The sequence below is a fragment of the Miniopterus schreibersii genome (assembly GCF_964146895.1).
Source record: "Miniopterus schreibersii genome assembly, chromosome: 19".
Classification (NCBI taxonomy): Eukaryota; Metazoa; Chordata; class Mammalia; order Chiroptera; family Miniopteridae; genus Miniopterus; species Miniopterus schreibersii.
In genome coordinates this window covers 27,866,283-27,876,320 of record NC_138119.1, presented here as the reverse complement: position 1 = coordinate 27,876,320, position 10,038 = coordinate 27,866,283, and the positions used below count along the sequence as shown (strand labels likewise).

The following is a 10,038-nucleotide window of genomic DNA, read 5'->3' as shown; positions in this document are numbered from 1 at the left end:
ATACCAAGACACATGATTATTTCCTATTCGTCAGAATCACCTGGGGAGTTTTAATATAATGCGGACAACTGAGTCCCACCACTAATTCAATTGAAATGGGATAGGTTTCAAGCCTGTCTCTTTTTTTTTTTTTTGCAATCAAGGTGGACAACAAGAATGAAAACTGCAGGCAGAGGAGGGCCAGGAGTCCAGGCTGGAAAGGGGCAGGAAGCATCCGTGGCAAGCTCGATCCATTCGTTCTGAGAAGAGCTACATATCAAGGACTGTGTCAGGTGCTGGGCATACAAAGGAGCCTAAGACCTGACTTTTGCCATCACGAGTGGACAGAATGTGAGGCCGGTTCAATTATGGTGGATGCAGGTTCTGCGGTGGATCTGAGTACAGAGGCAGGCCCCTGGTCCACCTGGTGAGTCAGGGAAGACTTCTTAGAGGACACGATGCATGAGCCACATCCTGAAAGATGAAAAGGAGCTAAGCAAACAGAGAGATGCACGGGACATTCCTAGGTGAGGGGACTACTCTTGAAAGTCCCAGAAGCAAGAGAAAGCTCGTTGGGCTCTGGGAAGTGCAGCAGTTGTGCAGACAGAGGAGCGGGCAGTGAACGGGCTGGGCCATCAGCAGGGAGGGACCAGAGCACAGTGGGCTCCTCACACCGCGGACCACTTGGCCGCTGCTCGCTTGTGTCTGATCGCCAGCGCCTAGCACGGGGCCTGACACGTGATAAACATGGAATAACTGTCGGTTGGATAAAACCAACACAAGCAGAAGACTAAGGACACAGACGCTTAAAGGTTAAATCAGAGCACCTACAAAGAGAGTGAGAGGCCACAGTGAGAGAGAAGGAAGACAAGGAGGCTGGTGGCCCAAAAGCCAAGGGGGGACTGAGTTTCCAGAAAGGAAACTCAGTGTCAAATCCTGCAGAGAAGTTAAGGAAACAAACAAAAAGTCAGCTATCAGCAATGAGGTGGTCATTAATTAGCAAGATCCATTTTACGTGGGAGTGAAAGGAGACACCCGAGGTAGTGAACTCAGGAGGGAAAGCAGCTGGTGCCCTAGACTCACCTGTCGGGAGGCTCACCTGTAAAAGGGCAGGTGAGAGGGGAGGGTGGTGCGAGGAGAGTCGGGGGCTAGCAAAGGGTTAGATTTCTGTTTTACATGAGTTAGAGTTGAATATGTTTCTTAACATGTTCAACTGGAAGATCCTGTAGACAAAGTTAGACATGTGAGAGAGGGTGCTGGAATGAAGGAAAGAACTGCACTTACTGTGCGACTTGGGGACCATTTGTAACCTCTCTGAGCCTCAGTTCTCATCTGCAAAACAAGGACAATCACCCTCAACTTGAATGGTTGTTGTAATAAGTAAGTTAAAATGCCTAATGCTGTGACTGGCTCTTGTAGGTATTCAGGTTCTTTCTTTTTTTATCTTTGTGTCCTTCTGTCTCTCCTCTTAGGAGTTTAGTGGTCTCGTCCCAAGTCACTAAACACTACACGTCCACTTCAGTTTCCTCAATCAAGTGGAGACATGGGTCCCTGCCGCCTCATAAAGCCCGGGCTTTTAGATTTACTGAGAACAGAACAGTAGAAAATGCTTGCGAAAGTTAAAAGTGCCATTGACATTATAGGATTACTATCCAGGCAGTATAAAAGAGAACCTTGGGAAGGGTGACTAGCATTTCCTTAGAGTCAGGTTGAATCATGGATTCATTCTTAAAGCTGTAAAATGTTAGGGAGGCTGAACACAGAGCTTCTGCATCTTAATCTCTAAAAAGATTAAAAATATTTTTAAAGTGTAGGAAGTTCTCTAAATGTAGTAAATGTCAATAATATTACTTTCTGTCTCCTGACCTGGAAATTTTAAAACCACTATCATCTTCTATCTACATGGAGTGTTATGAATGGGCTTTGGCATGGTTACAAAGGAAAGACAAGAAAGTTCAAATTCAAAGATTTGACCCTTGAACACCACCAACCGAAAATCCTCTTGTAACTTAAGTTGGCCCTTTGCATATGTAGATTCTCAACTACCATCTGACCCTTGAACAGTGCAGGTTTGAACTGTGAGGGTCAATTGAAGACACTGGAGAGCAAGTGGACCTATGCACTTCAAACCCACATTTTTCAGAGGTCAACTGTATACCTCTTGGTTCCCCAAAACTTAAGTTGTTCCTTAGCATCCCTGGTATCCATAGGGAATTGGTTCCTGGACCCCTGTAGATACCAAAATCCATGGGTGTTCAAGTGCCCTGTGAAAGGGTAGATTAATGCATACAGTCAGCTCTCTGCATCTTCAGAGTCCCTACCATGATGGATGGAAAACAGTACAGGTATTTACTGAAAAAAATCCACATATAAATGGACCACGCAGTTCAAACCCACGTTATTCAAGCATCAGCTATATATGCGATGATCGTTAGAAGGCTCAAGAGGAGAGGCAAGCTGTTTCCAAACTAAGCGCTGCTGGAGACCCTTCTTGGTGATCTTTTTAGCCTTAACAGAGGGCCATGTATTTAACAAAAGTCTTTATTCCACCAGCTCTTATCCCAAACTAGTACCTTGACCAGAAGATAAACGTCAGTCTCTCTGATTTGACTTCAGGCTCCTTAGAGGAATAGGAATAGAATATCGATCAGCTCCAGGTTCAGTGCCTGTTTCACCCTGAAGAGGCAAAGTTGGGGAGACCTGGATGCCAATTGCTGTTGCTTTCTAAGCATGTGCCATTAACAAAGTGACCAACCTATTTAAGCTGCAATTTCCTCTTCTGTAAAATGGAGACATTTCTGATTTGCAAGTTTTGGAGAGAGGAACTTAGTCTACAAGGCGTTGGCTTGGTGACTAGTGACATCATAGGAGATGATGGGAGCTCATTTTATTGTTAAGAATTTAGAACCACGAGGATACAGAGAGCCCTGTGAGATCAGGGTGTAGACAGGGGTAGAAAATATGGACGGTCAGGTTTTACAGCTAAAAAAAGAGAGAAAAGGCTCACATGAATTTTCTCCCCATTTCACTAAAATAATATGCTCCAAGCCTGAGTCCGTTTTCCTCCTGACTACTGCCTGAAACTCATTTCTCCAGCAGAGATCTAAGCCACCATAAATCCCATCAGGGGTCAACACGGCTGACACAATTTTGACTATAAGAGAGCACAGCATAAATGGTGTCATTATCCCAAGGGCTGCTCTCTGCCTTTTCTAGGGGATGAAAGAAAAAGTCATATTTTTAAACCTGGAAATAGATAATGTTTGAGAATTTTTGAGGGACAGATCCAAGATCTCAGAAGCACAAAGGCTGTTAAAAGAAAGTAAGACCAGACTTAAAGTGAATAATCTGTCTGCCTTTTATGAAAACCTAGACACACTATTTCTAAATAAAGCCAGCCTGCCTTCTATCTCCTGTGACTATGTGGTCCCCTATATTCCTCTCTGCTCTCTACCAGATCTTGTCTAGCGATGAAGCACTCACTCCCTCGCTGAGCCCACACCCTTTCTCCTAGCAAGGTACAGTATTGCAGTCCAATTCTGACACTGACTACCCAGAGTTAGTCCAGACTTCATGAGTTACGGGCACAGTCTCCAGCAAGACCATCCTCCCATCAGACAGCCACAGGTTCAGGGGTCCTAGGCTACTTGCACTTTTGACTAACTGGCTATACATTCAGGAATTCCCACAGCTCCCCCAGGTTCAATAATTCAGAATTATTGACAGAATTGAAGAATGTGCTGTATATATGATTCAAGTTTTATCATAAAGGATGCAAATCCCTGAGCCAGCGAAATGGAATATGAGCAAGGCCCGGGAGGGTCCTGAATGTGAAGCTTTTGTGTCCTTCCTGATGGAATCAGGATGCACCACTCTCCTCGAACATCGATGTGTTCACCAAACCGGAAGCTAAACCAAGCTAGGCATCCAGAGTTTTCACTGGGGCTTCATTACACAGGCATCATTAATTGAATCATTAGCCATGCAGTTAAACTCAATCTCCAGCTGCCCTCCACTCCTGAAGGTTGGACCAATGTCATGTGGCTCAAAGCCCCAATACTCTAATCACATCGTTGGTCTTTCCAGCATGGCATCCCCCATCCTGAAGCTATGTAAAGGTTCACTACATTTACTTCATTAGCATAAATCCAAGTGTGGTCCTAAGGGCCCACCATGAATAGCAAGGACATTCCTGGCATTTTGGAAATGTTAAGGGTTTAGAAGCTCCATCCCAGGAATCCAGGATAAAGTCAAGACATATACTGTATTATACAACAGGAGGAAAGATTCTAACATCTAAAAACTTGATATTAACACTCTAGACTCAATATTTGTTCATTTATTGCCAACTTCAGCAAGCCAAACACTTCATTTCTGACATATCATTCTTCATCTTCTGGCATCATCATGCCTGACCAACTTCATTTCCACTATTTCCCATCACAAAATCTGTACCTTGCTCCTCCTGCTCTTTCCCGGTTTCCCCAGATAAGTTATGGAATGCTAAAATAATCTTGGGAGTATCCGAATAAGACCAAAAGAGGACCTTGGACAAGACCCACTGTAATATTTAAGAGCAAGAGGCAGAAGAGCAGCCTAGTAAGGGGCCTGATGAGGTAGGGGAAGTCAGCTGCTGGGTGTGGTCACGGAGGCCCAGGAAATGAGCTTTCAATATGCAAGGAAGGACCAACACTGTCAGCTTCTACAGGGAGGTCAAGGAAGGCAATGGCTTAAAAGTTTCCATTGGATTTAGCCATAAAATAGTCATCAATGACCTTGCGAGGAGCAGTCTCAGTAGAGTGAGAAGGGCAGAGGCCAGACTGCAGTGGGCAGAATAGAGAGTGGAAGTGAGAAGCAGAGAAGCAGAATATATGTCTCTTTAAAGAGAAAGCAGTGGCTGAAAGATGCCATGGGGCCTAAAAGGAATTGGATATTCAGGGTGAAAGACTTGTGCCCGTAGGAAGAAGCCAAAAGGGAAAGGAACAAGGTGATTGTTGGGGAAGGGAAAGGGAGCATTGATCAAGCCAGGCTGCTAAGAACTAGGAGAGAAGAGCTCCAGAGGACAAGTGGAGGGATCAGCCCAGGTAGAGATGCCACTCTTCCATTATAACAGAAGTGAAGGAGGGGGGCACGGAGGTAGTTGTAGCTAATTTTTAGGTTCAGTGGCAGTAAGTTAAGGGAGAGTCAGGGGAGTGCTCCCATCTTTGGCTTGTGTTTTCTCTGTGAAACAAGAAACAATGCCACGTGTTTAACTTGTGAAAGTCAAACATTTGGGGAGAGAAAGGGAGTGAAGAAGGCATGAAAGAGCTAATCTAGAGAACAAGAGAGAGAACTGGCTAAGGAACCACAGAACAATTACAGGGTAGCAACGAGGAGCCAGTAGAGTCTGAGAACCATGAGGCTGCCATGAAATTAATCTGCATCTGTGTGGGTCTCTTCACAACCCTTAGCAACACTGGCAGAGAAAGATAATAGACAATTAGATCCAGGGTTGAGCTTTGGCCAGCCAAGTATGAAAGAAAGTCAGTGGAGCAATGATATTGGCTAGACAGAGGTTGAGGTAACATGAAGCTATAGAGGGAATGAGGAAGGGGCTTCTAGACATGAAGAACACATAGAGAGATCAATGGTCTGAGAGTCTTGAATTTAAAAGATAGAAATAGTGTAAATTATTGAGTAAAAAAAGTAGAAAGATAGAAGTTATGGTCAGAAATTAGAATGTGACCTAGGAGATGACAAGGTCCAGGGTGGGGCCATGCATGTGCGTGGCTCAAGAAAAGTGAGAGTGGAGGTCACTGTACATGAAAAGATCTGGGACTGAGGGAGTTAGAGTGTTGTTGGGCACACCATGAACACTGAGCTAATCCAGGATGAGACTAGGGGTTCAGAGACAGAGAAAGACCGTGCCACATGCTGATGTCTTAGTGAAAAGCAGAGGGTGACTAAGAAATTGTTACATGATGTCCAAGAAATACAGAGTGGAAATCACAAATCAGAAGCTTATGGGCCAAGTCAGGCCAATGGCCAGATTTTATTTGGCTTGCTTAAGGATTGTTCTTTATTTGTTTTATGATATATTATTTCCCATCATTTAAAAATTAGGAGAATTCCTATAAAAATCTGGATTCTTTGGAAGATGGCTCTTAAAAACTAGAAGATGTGGCAACATGGGACTTCTCACTCCCTTGTGCCCTCTAGAGCTGAGTCACGATTGTGCTTCTTTAGAATATCTTGCAGTTTCCAATTCACCATAGTCCCCACAGGTTTGCATCACTCATTTAAGATACTGGCCTGCACCCTGTGGGCATTTCTTTGTGACTCCAAGAGAGGGCCTTAAAGGGGCAGGCATTTTTACATGAGTCATTTTGGGGAGTTGAGTGGAGAGCAGAGACGGTGCCAATGCCACCTGCTGACCCCGTGGTATGAAAGAATGAGCAGCTCCCCTTGAGAAGGGAGAGGCAGGTTCAGATAAAAAAGTGAAGGGAATAGTCAGTGAGAAGTCTGAGGTTATGAATGGATGCATTGAGTGTGGAAATTCCAGAGGGCAGACATAAAAGTTTTGGTAGGAGCGGGGCCAGGGGAGAGGAAGCACAGAGAAAGAGCAAAGGGCAGGAAAAAGCAGGTGACAGGAAGTCCCCTGGGAAAATAGAAATTTGAGTTGTGAAGCACCTAACATGAAACCTCAAAAATGTCTAATATTTCCTGGGAGCAGCTTGGTGGTTGGGTGGAGTCACTGACCTGGACCTTGGGCACTCAGGTCACTTCAGCAAAGATCCCGAGGATGGAATAGGAACACCTAAGAATAACCCTGAATCAGACTGAATTTCTAACCCTCCTTTTCCTCTACTCTGTCCATGGACCACAGAATCTGAGCCTCAGCTGGCTCACCTAGCATCCCTGATGGCTGCATTTGTCACTTTGGGGTCAATAGAGGATTCTGGCAACCGGCAGAGAAAGAGAAGGGCATATGCCAAAAACTTGCCAGGTCTATCTACTTCAAAATTTCACCAGAGCTTCATTCAAGAAGATACTTTTCTTCTACCCCCTCTTCCCTCACTGCACGAATTTCTGTTCCCATCCCAATAAAACTCTTAGCAATACATTTCGGCCAAGATTATATGTCTTAAATGGACTTTTGTGAGCAGGCCAAGAAACCTGACAATCCCATTAAAGGACCACTATCCAATAAATTGTGTTTTAAGTTCTAAACACCCAAGTTGTAAACTTCAGACACACAGCTCATCGGTAAGGTAAAGAACGTCTAGATATTAAACCAGGTTTGAGAAAATGAGTTAAGTTTCCAGTTGTTTTGTTCACGGATCCTATCAGCCGAGGCACTGTGGCTTGCACCTCTCACAATGAGGAATTCATCAAAGCAAAGACCCCTCTTCTCTTTTTAAGCTCACAAAGACCTGCTCGCTCACCCCTTTATGGACTCAGCCCAGCCTCCTCCTGAAGTGACTTGGGAGGTGCCGGGCCCTGTTGGTGCCTGGCCCTGTTGGGCTTCACTGCAGACTGGCCCCTAACTGCAGCATGATTGGGGTAAATGGTGTGAACTCGAGAATCGGCATGAAGCTAATGCTGGTCAGTTGGGCCCTCATTCTACACCGTTGTAAAGCGCCCTGTACTCTCTCTATGGCCCTCCTCTCTCAATACCTTGCTGTTGAATCTCAAACAAACTCAAGTTGACCTGAGGCCTTGGTGTGGCTTTCCATTCAGATTTCTGATCGTAGATTTCCCTTCTTTTTTTACCTTTTTGATGTCCTCTCCTTGTCAAAAAGAAAGAGCAATAAAAGGAATCAGACAAGAACTCACAGTTTCTCACCTTCGGTCTAAACAAGAAAATGTCTTATTAAAAAAGGGCGAGGTGGGCTGCGGAGGAAGGAGGAAGGTGGTATTTCATTTTATTTTATTGGGGAGAAGGAATGGCTGCTGGAGGGTGCCCGTGGCTAAGCGAGACCATCAAACCAGGCACGGAGCAGCGAGCTGCGCGCACAAATGCGAAGCAATATCTTTCTACTCTCAGGGACGCTGACGCCCAGTTGCAGGAGCTCCAGGCAGGCAGCGCTGAGTCTGAAGAAATCACAGCCACCTTCTTGGAGCCATTTACAACTGTTTCTACTCTCCGCAGTGAAAGCTCAAAAATGCAAATGAAATGGGGCCATTTAAAGAAAAATATTCCTGCTAACTGTGCTGCGGGAAAGAAAAGAGCGCCTATAGCTCAGAGGGCAATCTTAAAGCCAACGCAACTCTGAGGCGCGGGGCGATGCTTCATTCTGACGGTTAATGCGCGCTGTGCTCCTCCTGCGTGACTTTAGAAGTATTTAAAGGAAAGGGTAAAATCACCCTGTTTAGGAGATTAATTTCCTTTCTGAAAAAATGTCTCTTTTTGCTGTCACTTCTGGTTTGATGGAGACTAAAACAGAAGCTTATTCTGAATGTTCGTTGCTGAAAATTACCAGTGTGGGGGCTGGGGGAAAAATCCTCAGAGATCAAGTCCTGCCCCATCTCTCCAGGCAAATTCATGCCGTGTTACCCAGGAAGCCATTGCAAAGTGTTTCTTCAGGGATGGACTCTAATAATATGTGTGACGTTTACTGAGCACTAAAGGCCAGGGACTGAGCTTAGCACTTTCCGTGAATTCTCTCATCTTCACAACCCCCTCTCCCCAGCCAAACACACATAGTAGGTCCTATTACTTCACCCACTTTACAGGTGAGGAAACTAAGGTCAAGGAGATCAACTAACTTGCTCAAGGTTGCATAGCTGGAAAGTGGCTGGGCTACAGTTCAAATTCAGGCTGCCAGCTCCAGAGCCCAAAGCTACACAGTGTTGTGTGGCCCACAGCATCTTCCTGAGGCCACTTCATTTCAGCTCAATCCAATAAGCTTCACCAAACTGTGACACTGATATAATCCAGTATGTGTTGCTTTGAAATTTCTTTCTTTAAAGACTGCATTTCTAATGCAAGTTCCTCAGTATTTGATGAGCAGGCACTATACACCTAGGACTGAGGGGCAAAGTGGGGATGGCCAGCTAACCAAAGGACACACGATGCTTCCTGCCCTTTGCATGCTTAGAAGTTGCGCTGGGAACCACAGACCCAGCTCTCAGAAGCCTGGGCATGGAGCTGTTGGATCCTGTCCACTTGCAGCTGGGAAACTTCTGCTGGACTGTGTTCAGTGACTCAAACCTGACCGGCCCAAGTACAGCAAAGGACCAGATAATGAAATGGTTTCCAGTTCGTCATTGCTGATATCACTTTTTTGCCTGATTGCTGCAATCCATTGTTGTCACTTCAACATCCTCATAACCTTAATTGAAGCTATCAGGTTGTATCGGGGCTACACGGGTGACCCTACAGTGAAAGGTTCCTGAGTTGGCTGCCTTTGACTTTGGAGCCTTCTATTGCAGCTGCCTTTAATTCTCTCCTTGCTCTTTAATGAAGGCCTAACGAATCTGCCCTTGGAAAAAGCGATACGTACCATCATCACTATGTTCCTTACCTTCCAAGTTGTTTCAGCATTTCCCATCTTGAGAAATAATGCTAAATTAGTTGGCAACTCGTTTCCACCTCCAAGACGTTGACCTGCTCTCTGGGAACAGAAGAGCCCTGAGGACAGTGAGATCCTGCGTAGAAGAGATTTGACCCGGTGCTATTTAGTGAAAATCTGAAAAGTCATTCCAGAAGACTGCAAGAGTAAGGAAAACATCCGAGGTCTAGCATGAGAAAAAGGGCAAAGCAGGTGTTTGGGACTGTCTACTACTCTCGAGCTCTGAAATTCCAAGGGTTGAGGACAAGATAGACTATATAGCGCTTGAAAGCAGTAAGTCAGCCCTAAAGGCTAGACGCTGTCCTCCTGATGCCAAACGTCTTAATTTTTTGGCGGTTGTTGACTTTCTCAGGTGTGTAGAATTCTGTGCTGGTGGTCACAGTTTCCCAGCTTTACTGTAATATTTCTAGTTAGTACCTGTAATGTTTCCAGTTAGAAATGTGTATATTTCTTTTAAATTTGTTAGCTATCCATACCTTGGCAGTACATCTGGAACACGTGGAAA

At 45.0% G+C, this 10,038-nt stretch overlaps 1 pseudogene across 1 annotated transcript; it reads left to right on the top strand.

Annotated features, from left to right (window-relative positions):
• Positions 1 to 9,103: 9,103 nt before the first annotated feature.
• On the top strand, positions 9,104 to 9,628 carry LOC308548756 (transmembrane protein 17 pseudogene; annotated as a pseudogene). The gene has a single exon. The product of its transcript is annotated as a transmembrane protein 17 pseudogene (transcript).
• Positions 9,629 to 10,038: the final 410 nt, after the last annotated feature.